The following is a 19,303-nucleotide window of genomic DNA, read 5'->3' on the forward strand; positions in this document are numbered from 1 at the left end:
GCCTCATTTATATAAAAAAGTTTCAAATTCATCTCTCACAAAAAGCAGATGAACAGATGGCATTCACTTCTGACATGTTGGAATTTACAATATGAAAAATATTTATTTTTTAATGAAGGTTTTATGGCTAAGTGTTATGCAAACTCACACGTTGTGATTTATTTGGAAAATGATTTAAACTAGCCAAGGTTCCATGAAATATAAAATTGACAGCTAACAGATTTACATGCTAAAATTGACAACGTTATTCATATCAAGCAGAATATGCACAGTGAGAGAGTGGAAGCATTTACTAAACCTAATAATTTCCTCCCATATGTGTAGCAAATTTTAGTTTACATGTTAGTGAGGTAAATCGACAGTGGAAACATTTAAACAAAAGATAATTGGTCATTATGTAACTGAAGGATACAAAAAATATGAAACCAGAGAAACTAATAAAATAAAAGATAAAACCCTCCTTGAGTTGAACTTGGTTCTTGGTGAGTACCTTGATCTTATTATAATTTCCTGATGGAGGTAACTAGCCACTGTTTTCTACTAAATTTTCCAAACTAGATTATGGGTGGTATAGAAGTTGAATAATTATTAATAATTTAAAAATAAATACATTGAAGTAGAGCCTGGATAATCATCTGAATGGGATGTTTTAATTTGGATTTTTGTACTGAGCAGGGAGTTAAAGAATATCTTAAGTGACTTTCTCCAACTTTATGTTTTATGAAAATCCTTAAAAAAGAAAAGCATAACAATATATGTCTCACTGGCTCTAATTAAGTATTAATTTGTATTGTCTACATTTGAATAATAGATATGTTACTGAAATAATTTGCAGGACTACAATTCACTGAATTAAGCCGAATAGTCTTCAATGTACATATGTAAGTTTGAACAGGTAGCTGGCCATGTGAAATCTATTTTATCATTTGAAGAAGAACTATGCCCCTGATTTTCCAGAGATTAATTTCCTATTCCCGGCAACCAATGAGATAAAACTTGAAAAATTAAATAAACATTTCCCATACTTTCATCATTTTTACACCAGGATAACTTAAAAAACCCTTAAAGATTTAAAGATATTAGCAATTCATAGGAAAAATTACTTTGATGAAAAAATAGTGTGGTAAAGATTAATTTGCCTTCAGAAAAGCTATAGAAGACCAGTAATGCCAATGGTGTCCAAATGTTTTGTCCACTTATATTTATATTCTTTATGTAATTTATTTATATTTATTGTAAACAGCTGGTAATTATTATATCTTTACATATCTCCAATATGTACTTGACAAAACAAATAAAATAAATAAATAAATAAATTCTTTTAGAGGGTTGCTGAAGAAGTGAAATGTCTTCCAAAGGAAAAAAAACAAGAACGTAGAGTTGCCTCCTGAAAAAGCACCTTTGGGACAACCATGATCTGGATGACTGAGAATCTATACAGACTTTTAAATATGCAATTTGGGATCCATGCCCTTTGAATGCTGTGGGAGTAGGAATGGATTTCCAGAGGAAAAAATTGCAGACTACAGGAACCAGGAGAAATATCCTGAGGACCCAGCTAAGCCTCCAAGTGCTTCAACAACCCTCTAAAAGGATGCCAATTACCACCTGTCTTCAAGGACTATAAAACTTTTTATTCCCCATTATCTTGTCAGAGGTGAAGAAGCTCCTTGGACGAGAAGCGAAATGTCTTCAAAAAACAACAATCAAGTCTAGTTGCTTCTTGAAAAAGCACTTTTGAAAAAGCCGAGCAACAAAGAAAAAGGAAAATGGAGGAAAAAAAGAAACAGCAATTAGAGTAGATGAAACATAAACATGAAGAGCACCTCTGAAAGGTGTTACAAGCTCGAAAGCGAGTAAATCAGTTAGAGGAGAAAAAGAAAAAAATGAACAAATGTTGGCTCAACATGAAGAGAAGAAATGAGAAGGTTATAGAGGAAAAAATGGCAGAAGGCAAAATTCTAAAAAGAGCAGTGGCTACGAAGCTGGAACAACTTGAATCCCAGTGCAAGTAAGAGGAAGATACCCGGAAACAGAGAGCACTGCAACTAGAGAAGAAAGAATATAGACATAAGGAATTGATGTAAAAGAAAAGAGAGGAGAATCAAGAAAGAGCAAGAAAGATCGCAGAATAACACCAGGCTGAGCTGGAAACAAAAAAAGATCTGTGCTAAGAGAGAACTTAGCAAGGAAAAGAAGCAAGAACAGGAAAAGATTCAGGCACAGTGGAAGCATAAAAAGCAAGAAAAAGAAAAGACTATATGTGTTCTGTCTGGGTGCCCCCAGACTTCAACACCAACTGGAAAAAGCAGCCAGACACGCTGGTAAAAGCAAAAGCACTTTATAGTTTGAAAAATAAACACAGAGAAAAACCTGTTCTTCACAACAGGCAGGCTATGAGACTTCACAGCAGAGTCCTGATGGCCAGACAATACAGCAGACTTCTTGCTGGCACACCCACCACTGTAGAGAATAAGACCCACACCTTTTCTCCCCAAGGTTTCAGTTAACTTATGCATGGTGTGTCTGTGTGTGTGTCTGTTAGTCTCTGGGGTTTTTTTTAAATATTTAAATATCTTAAATCTGTCTGATTACTATGATTTGTTTTACATGCTGTGAGCCGCCCCGAGTCTTCGGAGAGGGGCGGCATACAAATCCAAGTAATAAATAAAAATAAATAAATTCAAAGTCACAAACCAGAATTCCAAGACGCCAAAGATCACTGCCAGGTCCCAGGACTCCCAAAGATAATACTCCACAAGCCAGGAAAGGTGGGTCTGCCTTTTCAGCCTTTCCAGAGAGCACCACACCCAAACCCAGCTGTTGCCTCTTTAGTGCTGAAAGTACCTGGCTAATTGTCCCCTTCGTTGTGTTGCTCTTCTCTGCCGGAGATCGATTATTGCTTGTGCATTTTCATCTAAGGAATCCAGGCTGCTTGCTGGGGAGAGCTCTCTCTCGGGGGACTCTGGCTGTCCTCCCTCTCCCTCAGCCTGAGATTCCTCCTCCCCGTCTGCCTGAACCTCCTGTTCCTCATCCTCCCCCTCTGAGCAGGAAGCCAGCAAAGGATCAGCCGTTCCCTGAGGGGCCTCAGACGGAATCACAACAATATGCTTGCAAAGGGAAGTTTTAAAAGCAACTAAACAAAAAGAGAGGTTCAGGAAAGAAATGGAGGAAAAAGAGCGAAAGTTGCAGGAGCAGAAGATGAACTATTGAAAACAATTGCACAGTCTACCTGATGTTCAGCTGGATTTGGCATATTTATCCACCGATCAAGTGATAAAGTGACCAATTTTTACATTGTTAAAGAGGGACACCATTGAATGGGGGGGGGGGGGGTGGTGGTGGTGGTGTGTTATTGATTAAAAATTTGGTTTATATGGAGCAAAAAAAATTTCGTTCTTTTTCTCTCTATCTGTCTTCCTCCCTACATTACTCTATTTCTTTCCCTTTCTTTCTCTCTCTCCCTCCCTCTTTCTCTCTCTTTTCTTTCCTCTCTCTTTTTTCTATGAAGTGGCATATACGTCTAAATGCTATTGCTATAAAAGAAAGAAAGAAAGAAAGAGGAAGGAAGGAAAGAAAGAAATAAAGAAAGAGGGAGAGAAAGGAAGGGAGGGAGGGATAGGAGAGAGAGGAAGGAAGGAAGGAGAGCGGGGGAGGGGGAGAGCGTGAGAGAGCCGAGAAGGGGAGAGAAGAGCTCCCTGCCTCCCATTTTCCTCCCCCACTGTTCCACTCCCGTCTCCCGCCCACCTGTGAGAAAATGTGTCTGCGCTGGGAGGGGGGAAAAGGGGGGTGGATGAACTTTTCTCTTTGCCCCCTTCACTTTCTCCCACCACGGCCTCCGCCTCCTTTGTGACGCTCAGCCAAGCAAAAATAACATTGGCTTTTTTAAAAAAAGAAAAGGGGGTTCTTTCTGACCTACCCCACCTGGGCCTCAAAACCAGTGCACAGTTTTGTGCGGGTAGAAGGCAGCTTAGGGGGAATCGCCCAGCCAAGAGTCGCTTGATGAGGGTCCTTTTTGCTCCCCGCCTCATAAAAATAGACCTTGGGAAACATTCAGGGCTGACAAGAAGGAAGGAAGGAAGAAATGAAGGATGGAGGGAGAGAGAAAGAAAAAAAAGAAAGGAAAGAAAGAAAGAAAGAAAGAGATTACTGCCACCTCTGAGGTTAACTTGTGATGTCAATACTTATTTCTTTTAACATACAGCCCCTCTCCAGGGAAGAATGTAGCACTATTTCTTTGCAGAAAACAGAGGCAATGCTCCAGCTCGGCAGATATTTTGGGATGGGAGGTGAGGGAGGAACGCTTGTTTCCTCTCAGCCAAAGTTGCAATATCCCAGGATTGTGGGTATGGGGGACTGTGGTAGGTTGTTGCCCCTCGTCCGCCCAAACCCTACCTTCTAGGAACATGTGTTACAGGATGCCAAACTGCTTGAGCACCGCAATGAAGAGGATGATGGCTACCACACACAGCTCCATGCCCTGGATTACCATGGCCAGCCAGGGTCCTGTGGAGGGTGACAGGTGGCAGTGCGGGGGCCATGCAAGGTGCCCACCATTGTCGGGGCCAGCCCAGCTCCCCAAGGGAAGGTGAGGGCCCAGATGGGGGGGTGGCAAGGCAGGTGCTTCGATGGCAGCAGCCCCTGTTGACTCAAATCTTCAAGCCCTGGCAAAGGCAAAGCCCTCCTTTCAGGTCTGGCCCTGAGGCCGCAGTGGGCCAAGGTGAGGTGGGTGGGGGCTGGGAAATAAAGGTGGAAAAAGTTGGCCGGAGAAAAGTTCTCCCGGCCTTAAAATGCCCCCGAGGGGTCCCTGCCATGCCAAGTGGCTGCAGCTTCTGCCCAGGCAGCAGCAGCCCTTCCAAGTCTCCCCGGTCTAGCCCGCCCGATCCGGTCCAGCTCAGGAGCCTGGGGGGTTACCTGGAGAAGATCCTCTGAAGCCCCGGACGTCCCCTCCTGCTCTACCCCAGCCACTGGCAATCCCGCTCTTCCATTCAAAAATCAGGACATGTTGGAAAGCGGGAAATCATTCAAAAGCGGGACTGTCCCGCCAAAAGTGTGACGTCTGGTCATCTTATAATAATAGAATTAGGCTTTGTGTAAATGAAGAAATGGCCTTGTTTCATGGTTTTGGGCAACTTATTTCAATCCTGTATGTTCTTTTTCAGATGATAGAAACATAGAAACATAGAAGTCTGACGGCAGAAAAAGACCCCATGGTCCATCTAGTCTGCCCTTATACTATTTCCTGTATTTTATCTTACAATGGATATATGTTTATCCCAGGCATGTTTAAATTCAGTTACTGTGGATTTATCAACCACGTCTGCTGGAAGTTTGTTCCATGGATCTACTACTCTTTCAGTAAAATAATATTTTCTCATGTTGCTTTTGATCTTTCCCCCAACTAACTTCAGATTGTGTCCCCTTGTTCTTGTGTTCACTTTCCTATTAAAAACACTTCCCTCCTGAACCTTATTTAACCCTTTAAAGATAAATTAGTAGAAACACTTTTTTACTAATTTTTTAGAGGTAGTGCAATAGCAAATTATTTTCTAAATCAGAACGTGCAAAACCTAGCAAATTAGTATAATACTTAATATTCTCTGCTACATAGTGAGTCTACCTGCCGTAAACTAAGTGACAGAAAAATTTGATTTAGACATAGGATGAGCAAGTTATCTTGATATTATACTGCCACTTTCTTGTACTGACAGCACTTATATAATTTCAAATCTGTTTAAATAAGACATCAATCCTGAGCAAATGTTGAACGACTGAAGTTGATTTGCACATATTCTTTCTTATTGCCCCACTGATGTTTCAACTAGTCCATTTGTTAACTTGCTAGGAAATAGATTCAAAGGATAAGTTACAGATGCATTTGTTTGAAATCCCGTCTTAACTCTATAAAGTTCCTTCTGTTAGTATATAACTACTACATTTCCTACTTTTATTCATTTTCTCCCAGTTGCTGAGCTTTTCGCAGGATTTTGGGATTGTTTGAGAACCATCACATTACAATATGCACATGCAATAAACAAGTATGATTATGTTACACTGAAGAAAGATTGGTTTATAATTATGGGAAATTGTTTATAATTATGGAAACACACTGATGGGACTCAATTAACTCTAGGATAATTGTCTGCAAATATATATTGAGACAATTGACTATCCTGATTGTTTATTTAGGGTTAGAGTTAGGGTGAAATGCTCCCGGTTTGGTGTGCCTGCTGGTTGTTGGAGAGCTGCTTTGTGCATGCACAGAGGGTAAAAGAACCTAAATGGCAGCGTCCAGGTAGGTGGGCAAAGCCTTGCACTTTGATCACTACTGCCTTTCTGATGACCAGCAGGCAGGCCCAAACCAGGAGCATTTTGCCCCTGGTTAGAATTAGGGTTAAGAGGCTAAGTACAATATGTTGTTAGTTGGATTCTATCAGTCTTCTATGAACCTCCCAGAAGGATTCTGCATAATCTACTATTCCTAGCTTTTATTCCCTCCAAGAGTAACTAAACCAGTGCAAATAACATGGTAGGGCATTCCCCAAAAGAGGTTAATGTTTGGTCTTCTAAAATTATTGCATTTTCGGTGTATGGGATGCACCAGTAAGAGCTGTGAAAATCATTAACACCTGGTTAGGGCTGGAAAGAAACATTTGGAGCAAGGAGAGCAATGAAAAACAAAACCCTGCAAAGATTTAGGGCTTGGAAAACATTCTTCACAAAGAATAACAACGAAAGAGCTTCAGAGCACTGCACTCCAAGACAACTAGACACAAGGACAGTTTTTTCCCAAACACCATCACTTTACTAAACAAATAATTCCCTCAACACTGTCAGACTTTTTACTAAATTTATTTTTATTTTATTTATTCATTTGTTCAATACACAATACATATGGAAGAGAATAGACATGAAGTAATATATATAAAGATAATAAGTAAAAATAGAGGAGAAGATATATGAAAGGAAGAAAATATATATGATATATGAGATAAAGGAAAGACAATTGGACAGGGGATGAAAGGCACACTAGTTCACTTATGTATGCCCCTTACTGACCTCTTAGGAACCTGGAGAGGTCAATCATGGATAGTCTAAGGGAGAAATGTTGGGGGTTAGGGGTTGACACTATTGAGTCCGGTAATGAGTTCCACGCTTCGACAACTCGATTGTTAAAGTCATATTTTTTACAGTCAAGTTTGGAGCGATTAATATTAAGTTTGAATCTGTTGCGTGCTCTTGTGTTGTTGCGGTTGATGCTGAATTAGTCATTGACTGGTAGGACGTTGCAGCATATGATCTTGTGGGCAATACTTAAATCGTGTTTTAGGCACCGTAGTTCTAAACTTTCTAGACCCAGGATTGTTAGTCTATTTTCGTAGGGTATTCTGTTTCGAGTGGAGGAGTGAAGGGCTCTTCTGGTGAAATATCTTTGGACGTTTTCAAGGGTGTTGATGTCTGAGATGTGGTATGGGTTCCAGACAGATGAGCTGTATTCAAGGATGGGTCTGGCAAAAGTTTTGTAGGCTCTTGTGAGTAGTGTGAGATTGCTGGAGCAGAAGCTACGTAGGCTCAGGTTAACAACTCTAGAAGCCTTTTTGGCGATATTGTTGCAGTGGGCTTTAGCACTTAGGTCATTTGATATTAGTATTACAAGGTCTTTTATGAGTGTGGGTTGGCTGTAAGAATTTGTTTATTCAGTTTATATATGAGGTTTGGATTCTTTTTGCCGATGTGGAGGGTAGAGCATTTGTTGGTTGATATTTGAAGTTGCCAGGGGTTAGACCAATCTGAGACAAAGTCAAGGTCTTTTTGGAGAGTAAATGTGTTGTCAGTGGTGTTGAAAAGTTTTACATCGTCAGCAAAAAGAACACAGTTGCTTGCGATATAATCGCAGAGGTCATTGATGTAGAGAATGAAAAGTGTAGGACCTAGTACGCTGCCCTGGGGAACACCACTTTTGACAGGAACGGGGGTAGAAATGGCGCTTCCAATTTTGACAACAAATCTGCACTTCTATTCTACTAGTTTTTCTCATCATTCCTATCATCCTTTTCCTCGCACTTAGGACTGTAGGACTGTTTGCTTGTATCCTAAGATTTTTTATTAATATTGATTGTTTCTTCATTGCTTATTTGACCCCTGTGACAATCATTAAGTGTTGTACCACATGATTCTTGACAAATGTATCTTTTTCTTTTATGTACGCTGAGAGCATATGCACCAAGACAAATTCCTTGTGTGTCCAATCACACTTGGCCAATAAAATTCTATTCTATTTTCCAAAGCCTGTTATAGAACAATTTCATCTAGCAGCCACAACACTGATTTTATGTCCACTGTTGACATTTGAACTTCTGCCAGTACTTCAGTTGTATCAGTAAGAAAAATGTCAAAGCTATGGAAACCCTAGGTATGTTCATTTTGCTGACAATGGACTCTATTTGTAAGATTGGCAGTGTGCCCTTAAAACATATCACTTTTCCATTATGTGCAAAGTATTTTAATCTTGATCTCTAATCACCCATAATAATAATATTTATTGCAGCACTGAATCTCAGGACCCATTATTAAGCCATTCATTCCATTATCAAATGTCTCTTTTATCCTAGGAGCAGCAGAAGTTATTGTGCCTTCAGTTTTTTAAAAATAAAAAAAAATCCTCATTATATATTTCAGTTCTTGAGTTACCAGAAAAACCAATTTTGGTTTTCACTCCACAATCAATATTTTTATTTTGCTCTAATGGGTTTGCTTCCATATAACTTGCTGTGATCTATGTAATGTACCATGATGTAATCAGTCATAGTTTAACTTCCCTTCAAACAGTAACAGTCCTCCCGCAAAGATGTGGGTTAGGCATTAGATATCGAACTATTATTTGTATGTTATGTATGCTATGAAAGTGATGGATAAATTTGTTTGGTTCTCATGTACAGGCAGATTAACCCAATGCATAGTCCTTAAACTATGTGATTTATATGTCATATATCCTACATGCTAAAATTAACATTAATCAAAATTTTAGGTTCAACTACAGTTTTTTTTAAAAAAAAACTATGCATGACTTACAAAAATATTGGAAACATACACAAAAGAAGATTTCAGGAAAAATGGTTGGCAAAAGGCATGTGCACCACACAATAAAATTGACATGAATGAAAATGGGTATGTAAATATGTGCATATTTACATACTTTTTCACAAACTGATGCAAAATTGAATTTACACCGAACAAAATTCTGGAATAAGAAGAGATTAAATAAAATGGAAAAAATGAAATTGATATATTTGATTAACCCTGGTATATAATACTATGCTAAATTTTGAAAATATCTACATAATTATCTATTATTCAATTATCTCAAATTGAAGTAGAATTCAGGTCAATACCTGAGTTGCCCTGAGTCCTTCGGGATTGGGTGGCATAGAAGTTGAATAAATAATAAATAAATACATATCAGGATCAGAAATAGGAATATAGTTTATTTAAAATGCTATACATTATATGTGTTTATCATCCATCCATAATCTATCCTTCTATACATTTATTCATATATCCATTTATCTTCAAAGCCTAGTAAGCAATTTGTCTATCAGGCTCTACAAGATTAAATCAACAAACATGATTAAGAATTACAAATACTGAAATAGTGTTTGCCATTGTGGGGCCCTTTTATTCTAAATCAAATTAAGAAATAATTCCAAACAATTGCTCAAAATGTCTCCTCCTCCTCCTCCTCCTCCTCCTCCTCCTCCTCCTCCTCCTCCTCCTCCTCCTCTTCTTCTTCTTCTTCTTCTTCTTCTTCTTCTTCTTCTTCAAAAAATATATGCCTGTGTTTATTGCTTCAACTATCTTAATGTTGTAATTAATGGGCCAAACAGTTGTAAGTATTTAGGAAGACCATAAATTATTTTGATTTAGATAAATACCATATTTTTCAGAGTATAAGACACACCATTTTACACCCTAAGAGAGGGTGAAAACTTGGGTGCATTTCATACATAGAATGTAGCCCCACCCAACTACCCCTAATCTTTGGCCTCAGCCTGCCAGCAATTTTCTTCTTTGCAGCAAACAGCAGCAGAGTCTGCTTAGTACAAGCCATTGATTATCTCCCTCTCAACACTCAGCTGATTGATAGAAGTTGCCGGCAAGCACACATGCTAAAATAAAAGTGAAACTAAAACTGCATGGAAGCAAATTGCTGGAGGGATCAGACTGTGCTGAAACTGACTGTTTGTTTTTTGTAACAAGGAGGTAAGTCAATAACTATAAATGCCTATAGAATGTTCAAATTATTAGACTTATTTTTAAAGACTGCTTTATTATTAACTTAACTAAATGAAGAAGCTTTTTAAAATAAATGCCCACTGCCACTGTATCTTCTTTTAAATAGCAGATAATACTTCCAGAAAGCCACATCAATTTTAAAATTGATCTGTAAAAGTATAATCTGAAATGTAAGTGTCCTGTTTAAGTATTAAGATAAGGGAGCCAAGTTAAACCCTGACTTAGTCATGGTTGGAGTAAATCTATTTAAATAATTGGGAAGAGTTAGTGTGACTATATTTAAGAAACCTTTCTAGGATTAATATACTGCCATAATGTACATTTATCCAATTATTTGCTATTTCTATGGGTCAGGCACACATGCACAGAAATACACAGCAATCAGTGTATATTATCTGTGCAGTTTGCTGTTTACTGTTTGGCAAATTGCTGGGGGGCAGAGGCCTTTTTTCCTTGTTTTCCTCCCCAAAACTAATACGCATCTTATACTCTTATATCTTGAATCCCACCAAGTATATTGAGAAGTTATCAGTGTATGGTTAATAAAAATGATAAAAAATTTATTTCACTGCATATAGTTAATCAAAAGCTGCTCTGTGAAGAATAAGAAAACTGAATACAGTGGTCCCTCGAGTTTCGCGATCTCGATCTTCGCTAAACTCTATATCGCGAGTTTTCAACCCGGAAGTAAACTCCACCATCTGCGCATGCGTGCCCTTCCACGCATGCGTAGATGGTGGAGTTTCCCCGCCGGGCAGAGGCTTCCCTGGGTCTTCCCCCTCTTGCCCCGGTAAGGCGCGAGCAACGGCGTGGGCGGGTGGGCGGCACACGCGCAGGGAAACCCCAGGGCCGCTTCTCAGCTGAGAAGCGGCCCCAGCAACAGCGCGGGGGGGGGCGGGCGGCGCGCGCGGCGCGCGGGGAAACCCCAGGGCTGCTTCTCAGCTGAGAAGCGGCCCCAGCAACAGCGCGGGGGGGCGGGCGGCGCGCGCCGCGCGCGGGGGAAACCCCAGGGCTGCTTCTCAGCTGAGAAGCGGCCCCAGCAACAGCGCGGGGGGGGGCGGGCGGCGCGCGCGCGCGCGGGGAAACCCCAGGGCCGCTTCTCAGCTGAGAAGCGGCCCCAGCAACAGCGCGGGGGGGGCGGGCGGCGCGCGCGCTGCGCGCGGGGAAACCCCAGGGCCGCTTCTCAGCTGAGAAGCGGCCCCAGCAACAGCGCGGGGGGGGCGGGCGGCGCGCGCGCGCGCGCGGGGAAACCCCAGGGCCGCTTCTCAGCTGAGAAGCGGCCCCCAGCAACAGCGTGGGGGGGGCGGGCGGCGCGCGCGCGCGCGCGGGGAAACCCCAGGGCTGCTTCTCAGCTGAGAAGCGGCCCCAGCAACAGCGCGGGGGGGGCGGGCGGCGCGCGCGCGCGGGGAAACCCCAGGGCCGCTTCTCAGCTGAGAAGCGGCCCCAGCAACAGCGCGGGGGGGCGGGCGGCGCGCGCGCGCGCGGGGAAACCCCAGGGCCGCTTCTCAGCTGAGAAGCGGCCCCAGCAACAGCGCGGGGGGGCGGGCGGCGCGCGCGCGCGCGGGGGAAACCCCAGGGCCGCTTCTCAGCTGAGAAGCGGCCCCAGCAACAGCGCGGGGGGCGGGCGGCGCGCACGCGCGCGGGGAAACCCCAGGGCCGCTTCTCAGCTGAGAAGCGGCCCCAGCAACAGCGCGGGGGGGGGGCGGGCGGCACACGCGCGGACAAGCAGCAGCAGCGAGGCGGCGGGGAAACCCAATCTTCGGCTCCTCGCTGCTGCGGTGGAAATAAAAATACCATCTGCGCATGCGCAGATGGTGTTTTTACTTCCGCACCGCTACTTCGCGACAAATCGATCATCGCGAGGGGTCCTGGAACGGAACCCTCGCGATGATCGAGGGACCACTGTATAGCTTAACTTCATCTGAAGCAGTTCTGCCTTGTAGAATATCCTTCCTTTTGAGATCTGGCAAAGCCCGCACTCTCTTCTGGAACCCAACTCATCTGGAATTAGGCTGGAACCTAAAGATGGTGCTATTGGTTGTATCAGAGTCAAATTGTTATGATACCAGGTTACTGATTTTATTGTTTTCTTAGTGTTTTGGTTTTCTATTCCTACCGTGAGAAGTCGAGAGTTCTGTCTCATATAAGATGGGTGGTCATGGAAGACAAACGAATGAATGAAGATTAAAAATGATAACATAAACATTTTATTTTGCATCAACTTGTTATTGATGGATTAACTGACTTACTGATGCTAAAATGCATACACAAATTCAGATCAGACAGGGAATCTAGCTTATCCTTAAGAAGGTTCTATGGACTTTTAGTGGCTACAGGTACCAGGTTGCTTACTCTTAAACTAATAAAATAATATTAAGACCATAGTGTTGATTTAAAAATATACTATACACTTAGATATTTTGTGCAGCAGGATCTCCATTCATCAGCTTCTAAGGCAGTATTTCCCAACCTTGGCAACTTGAAGATATCTGGACTTCAACTCCCAGAATTCCCTAGCCAGCATTCTCTGGGTGGGGAATTCTGGAAGTTGAAGTCCAAATATCTTCAAGTTGCCAAGGTTGGGAAACCCTGTTCTAAGGCATCAAAGCAAAAACCAAGAGACATCAAAAGCCAGTTATGTTAACCCAGTCACTTCTTTCAGCTTTAGAAAGAATGCAAGGGCAATTGCGTCGGACGCGGAAATAAGCACACGGACCACAGAGCTGGGTTTTATGGGTTACTTTATTAATTCATTTCTGGACCTGCAGAGGTAAACCAAATGGGGCGGAACTTAACATTCTTAATATTCCTGGGCAACTATGGGAAAAGCTCCTTGCTGAGCAAGGGAAGGTTGCCCTTGCCCTTGAACTTCACCTTGGCTTTGACCTTGACCTTACCTTGCTCTCAGCCACACTTAAGGCATGTGGGAAGACTCACCCCCAGTTCATAGCCTATAGGCCTGTGGCAGGTGAGCCCCAAGGGCATCTCTTCCCCAGCACTCAGACTGGGTAGGCCCAGAGCTTCTGGTGAGGGGAAGCCCATCATTTTCCAAAAGGTGCCCTAAAGGAGATAACATGGTTGCTGTTAGCCCCCTTACCACCATACCCAGTGCCCAAAAGGATTGAAGCCAATTAACCTAGTCCTAGTGATCCAAAAACTGCTAAGCACCCCCTAATGTTTCTTATCCGCAGCTCCCAGTGTGGAATAGGCCAAAAATGTCCAAAACATAAAATACATTACAAAAAATTCCTATTCGGCCCCCAAAGGGGACCAGTAGATGCAAGGGCAAATCCCATGCAGAGTATGCTGCAAGAAAACTGCAGAGAGATATTGCCAGGAATCAACTAACTTGAATGCATAAATAAAATTTTGTTAGCAAAGCACCATATAGATTATCATAGTGATATATAAATGAATCAATTTCTGAAAAAAGACAAAAGTACTCTAACACATTAAAAAAAAACTATCATTCTAAATATAATTTGATGGTTTCATTACATAATTTTTAATTTTAACCTCAGATTAAGTGCTTTTCTTTCAATAAGTAAGCTGATTTTAAAGCTCCATACACCGATTAAAATATTGATTTCAACTGTGGAACAAGGTAGAGTTTTCTATATTATTTCCTGACTTCCAAAAGAACAGCAGGAATGGAAATTGCAATGAATGAATGATTGAATGAATGAATGAATTATTCGTATGAATTTAAGAATGACGGGGATTCTATTTTTGTTCACTCCTCCCCTCCCTTAGATTGGAAGATTTTCTGTGCAATTCCTTAAACTTCCATTTAAGTTTAGTATCTGTAGAGGTGTATGTTATATTGAGCTTGTGGATTATAAATTATAATTGCAGCCAAAATTTCCTCTTTTTGAATAAATAAAAAATTTATTTCAATTCAATTCAATTTATTAGATTTGTATGCCTCCCTTCTCCAAAAACCCAGGGCGTTTCAATACTTAAAATGGATGCTATTTAGAAAATAGCAGAAACTAAGGAAATGTAACCCATATTAGCCATTTTGGAATGCTAATAATTTTTCAATTATTCTCAAATGATAGAGAAGAAAAAAAATTGCTAATTGAGATTATCTTAACAGAAACAAAATTAACTGACAGAAATACGTTGTATTCAGTCCTTTCCCTATTTTTAAAAATCTCATTATTTGTTCCCATAACTTTCTTCCCTTTTCCTTATATTTGTCACAACTAGATGCCATACACCTCATAGCCTCTCAAGGCCTCATGGCTCTTTTCCTTCTCAGTTGTTTTTGTAAATCACTTTAGTTTTCTAAGTCTAAGCAATCCTTTCCCCAAATGGCTCACCTCTGGGACAAGCGTTAACAAGATATGTTATTTGTTGCTGTTATTTCAGAAAGCTGACATAATCAGCTTCCTTGATAATATATAATCACTCACACAAATCTGACTTATCTTGCAGCTTTAAGAGTGTTTAAAGAGAATATTGTTTGGTCTGCATTTTTAAGCATTGTTGTTATTGTTCACTTATTCAGTCACTTCTTACTCTTCATGACCTGATAGATATCATCTTGTCATATTTCTCAGACTCATATGTGAAACAACATTGCAACTTTAGCACCATCTATCATTCAGGTGCAATTCTCTCCTTTATTATAACAGACAGTTACTGTCCTGTGGCTTGCTTCCCAGCAGGAATTCAAGAAAAAAAAAGGGATTGAATCTTGCTACCATCTCAGTTTACCGAGCAGACACAACTGTTTGTTTCCATTGCAAAATGAATTATTTTTTCAGTGCTGTACAAGCCTTTCACTCATTGTTTTACAAGGTTTTTTTAAATGAATACATATTCATTTGTAGGCGCAGCTAATGTGTCATTGAAAACAAAATTTCTTGCAAAAAGTAATATGCAATTTTCCATCTTCATGTTAAAAAATTGTAGCAAATTAATGTTGAAATATCAGAGTCTTGAAAGATGGACAGGAAGCTCAAATAAACAGCAATTGTTGGGAATGAATAATAGCAACTTTTTAAGCACATATTGCAAACAACAAGATGAGAAGGAAGGTTAAAAACATACAGAACAATAGATAGAACAAAGATAGGGTCTCTTCGGTTTTCCAAGTGTCTGTTACATTCTTCTTTAGTGTTTCATAGGAATTAAAAAGTTAAAATTGCTCTTGACAGGAAGTTAGAGGAAGTTTTATAGGGTATACAATTAGTAATTGGGAAAAAAGCAATAGGTAATGTTGGGTAGTGTAGTTTGGCCCCTGGGCAGGATAAAAAATAGAATTATTAGGAAATGAAGAGAAATATTGCAGTATAAGTAAAAATAACAGAGTATGACATTTTCCATGTATGTTCTAGGTATCTCCCACCTAACAACTTATTGTAAATTACCGTCAATGGTATTATGTTGTAAAGTAATTGGAGGGTACAGTTTGCCTATTTCAGAATATTTCTAAGCACTCTAGATCCGAAAGTAGAAGGGAATAGCACTTATAGCCTTTCTCAATGGTCAGTATACATATGCACATATTTATTTACTACATTAAAAAAGATAAGTGTTTTATTGATATACTATTAATGAACTAGAATATTTGTATTCTATATTTCAAAGCCCAGATTTATAGCCAGTGCACATTTGTAGTCAGTCATAATTCATTTAGTGAAAGTTATTGCCAACTCTTTGAAGAAGGCTTTAATACCAGCAAAAGTGAAAAAAGCAAAAGTATCAATGACTGTGAAAATGGGTTCACTGTTGGAAGGTTGGAAGGATCATATTAGAGACAGATTGTCATGGAAAATGCTAAGTATGTGGTTACTAAAAATAAGCTCTGATTGATTGCACAGCAATAAATCAATCAAATAAAAGTAGAGGTTTCATTTAAAACAGATAAGACATGGGTCACAAAATGCCAGTAATATTCAATTAATTCATTATTATTGTTTTCCCAAAATAGCGCCAGCGACTTACCGCCGGCAGCGTTTGTCGGAGGGTCGGGGGAGACACCGGACTCCCCATGGCGGCCGCCATTTTGTTTTCGCCCGAAATCTCGCGAGACGAGATTTCGGCCGAGAGTCAGGCCTACATGGCCTGACATGCTGCGTGGTCCGGGCGGGGCTTGCTGGCCCTATTTAAGGGCTTGCAGGCCCTGGGCCAAGCCTGTTCGCCCGGACTCGCAGCCTGAGCAGACACGTGGCTGTCTGCTCCTGGAGCCTTGACGGCCGTCAATTCGGCAGCCTCGTCAGAGGCTTGGCAGCGGCTCATTGTGAGCTCTTTGTGGGAGCTCTCGTCAGCGCCGAGGCCTGCGGTCTGCCCCTGTTTGCGAGGCTATCGGGCAGCAACCGTTGTTTGGTGTGAGCCCCCCCGCCCCCTATTAAGTTATCCCCTCGTGTCGGGGGGATCGCGAGGGCCGCGGGGGGTGCTTTGCGTGTGAGTGGGGGGGGGGTAATCAGTAGTGCGCTTCCCCCCTTGGCAAGGCCAGTAACGGCTGCTTGAGGCCGCCATTTTGGGCGGCCTCGTGGCGCGGTGGCATTGTCGGCTCTTCTGCCTCATCGGAGGCCGGAGGTTAGCTGCCAGAGGCAGTTCTCCTTCGGCTTGGGGGGTCAATTTGGGCTCCCTTTCGTGGGTGGCAGCCCTACTGGTGTTGGTTCTCTGCATTGCAGGGCGGGGGTTGCAGGTTCGAGTCCCGCTGCGGGTATGGCCCCTAGTGGTTGTCCAGCCCCGGCTGGTGGTGGCCTTGCCAGGCCCCGTGGGACTGTGTATACCCTGGGTGCCTTGTATACCTTTCGGGGCAGTTGAGGTCGTAACACATTCGACCTCCGTTGCACTCCTTCCTTGGCCCGGGCGGGCCTTTGTCCCGCCGGGTTTCGGGGGTGAGTGCAATGGTTTGGGGTCTCCGGCGGGCACCTGTAATCAGGAGTGGTCCCCACCGGTTACAGCTGCCCTCCCTCGGGCTCCTGCGGCAGCTTTTCCGTAGAGGCCCGGGGTATCTAGGGCGGGTTGCTGGACCCTGCCAGCTTCGGCTGCTATGGCTCTGGCCCCAGTGATGGCTTACCCATCAGGCCTGGGGGTGTTTAGTGTAGGAGCTTTGCGGTTTGGACAGTCCCCAGTTGGGGATCCCATGTCGCTTTCGTTTGGCCTGGGTCTAGGACGGGAAAGGACCGGACGGGTGGGGGTCAGGCGATGCAGCCCTCGCCTGCTGGGGGTAATGGGCCCCAGTTCAATTAATCTTGTTCTTAAGGGTTGGTTAAAAAACTACCACCTTTGCGAGAGAGCGGACGCTCTTCTGCTAGGTTTCCTGAGGGGTTTGGGATCCCTTACAGGGGGGTTAGGAAGGCCTTCATGTTTGACAACCTTGGTTCGGTTGTGGGACATGACGGCATCATTAGGGAGAAAATAAAGAGGGAGGCACGAACGGGCGAGTGGTGAATGTTGTGGATTCACCACTTGTCTTCTCCATAAAGGGAGTCAGTGAATGATTTCATTCCTGATGACCTTTGTTCAGTCCGGTACGCATCCTTTGATGTGGCCGTGGCCATAGTTAGGGAGTGTGGGGTCGGAGCACTTATGGGTAAATGCGACATTAAGTCTGCATTCCGGCTCCTCCCCATTTACCCAGATGGCTCCGGGCTCTTGGGCTTCCTCTTTGAGGGCGGTTTCTATGTAGACAGGGCTTTACCTTTGGGTTGCTCTGTCTCATGCTCTCTTTTGGAGAGCTTTAGCACCTTCTTGGAGTGGGCGCTCAGGAGGCACAGTGGTCTGGGCTCGGTCGTTCACTACCTTGATGGATTCTTGATGATGGGGCCTGTGCGTTCAGAGCAATGCTTTGCTTTAATGCTGGACTTCGAAGCCCTTTGCGCTCTGTTGGGGGTGCCTTTGGCCTCTGAGGGGACCAAGGGCCCCGCCACCAAGATTACCTTCCTCGGTATTGAATTGGACTCAGTGGTGCAATCTTCTTGATTGCCCCTGGACAAGTTGACTAAAATAAGGGATAACCTTGGTACGGTTTTGGGCTGTAGGAAGGTCACTCTTCGGCAGCTCCAGGAACTAGCTGGGATACTTAATTTTGCCCGCCAGGTCATGGTGCCGGGCAGGGTTTTTTCTAGGAGGTTATATGCTGCGATGAAGGGGCTCCGTTTGCCCCATCATCGTACCCGCTTATGTGCAGGGGTCAGGGCTGACCTCTGCGTGTGGCGGGAGTTCTTAGAAAGTTTTAATGTGTTGTCTTTTTGGAGGCAAGAGCTTCTTTTGGAAGCTGAATTGCAGTTGTGTTCTGATGCTGCAGGGACCTGTGGCTTTGGGGTTGTGTTAGGTGACCAGTGGTGCTGGTCTGCGTGGCCTCCAGAATGGAGGGCCTCTTCATTGGTTAAGGATTTGACCTTTTGGGGAGCTCTTCCCCTTGATAGTGGCCCTAGAGCTTTGGGGTGAGCAGTTTAGGGGCAAGACTGTGCATTTTGGTGTGACAGCCTAGTGGTTGTCCACGTTGTGAACGCCCTGTCCTCTAAGAGTGACAGGGTCATGCGGCTTGTCCGCCATTTTGTGCACAGGTCCTTGTCCCTGAACACATTGTTTTTGGCTAGGCATGTCCCCGGGTTAGATAACGGGGTTGCTGACGCCTTGTCCCGTGGTCAGTTGTCCCAGTTTCGGACCCTGGCCCCGTGGACACGTGTGTTGCCAGAGGTTTTTTCCTGTCCACCTTTGGAGCCTGGGTGGGCTCCTGGGCAGTGGAGAGTAGAGGCTTGCTGGGCTACGGCACTCTCGGGAGTGTCTGGCACTCTGGGGGGCTTAGCAGCAGGCAGGTGAAGAGTTTGGGGATTGCAGGCAGTATACGGGTTACCCCTATAGCTGGCCTGCCCCAGTTGTGTACCTGGCCATATTTGTGTCCAGCTTAGGCAGTGTGGCCTTTCAGTTAGGACTATTATGGTCCAGGTTGGCCGGCTTCGCCTTTTGTCTAAGGCGGGGGCGGGGTTATTGATTTACGGTGACTTCCGCATTGTGACGGTGCCAGAAGGTTGGGCCAGGGCCT

Source organism: Erythrolamprus reginae, chromosome 4 (assembly GCF_031021105.1).
Source record: "Erythrolamprus reginae isolate rEryReg1 chromosome 4, rEryReg1.hap1, whole genome shotgun sequence".
Lineage (NCBI taxonomy): Eukaryota > Metazoa > Chordata > Lepidosauria > Squamata > Dipsadidae > Erythrolamprus > Erythrolamprus reginae.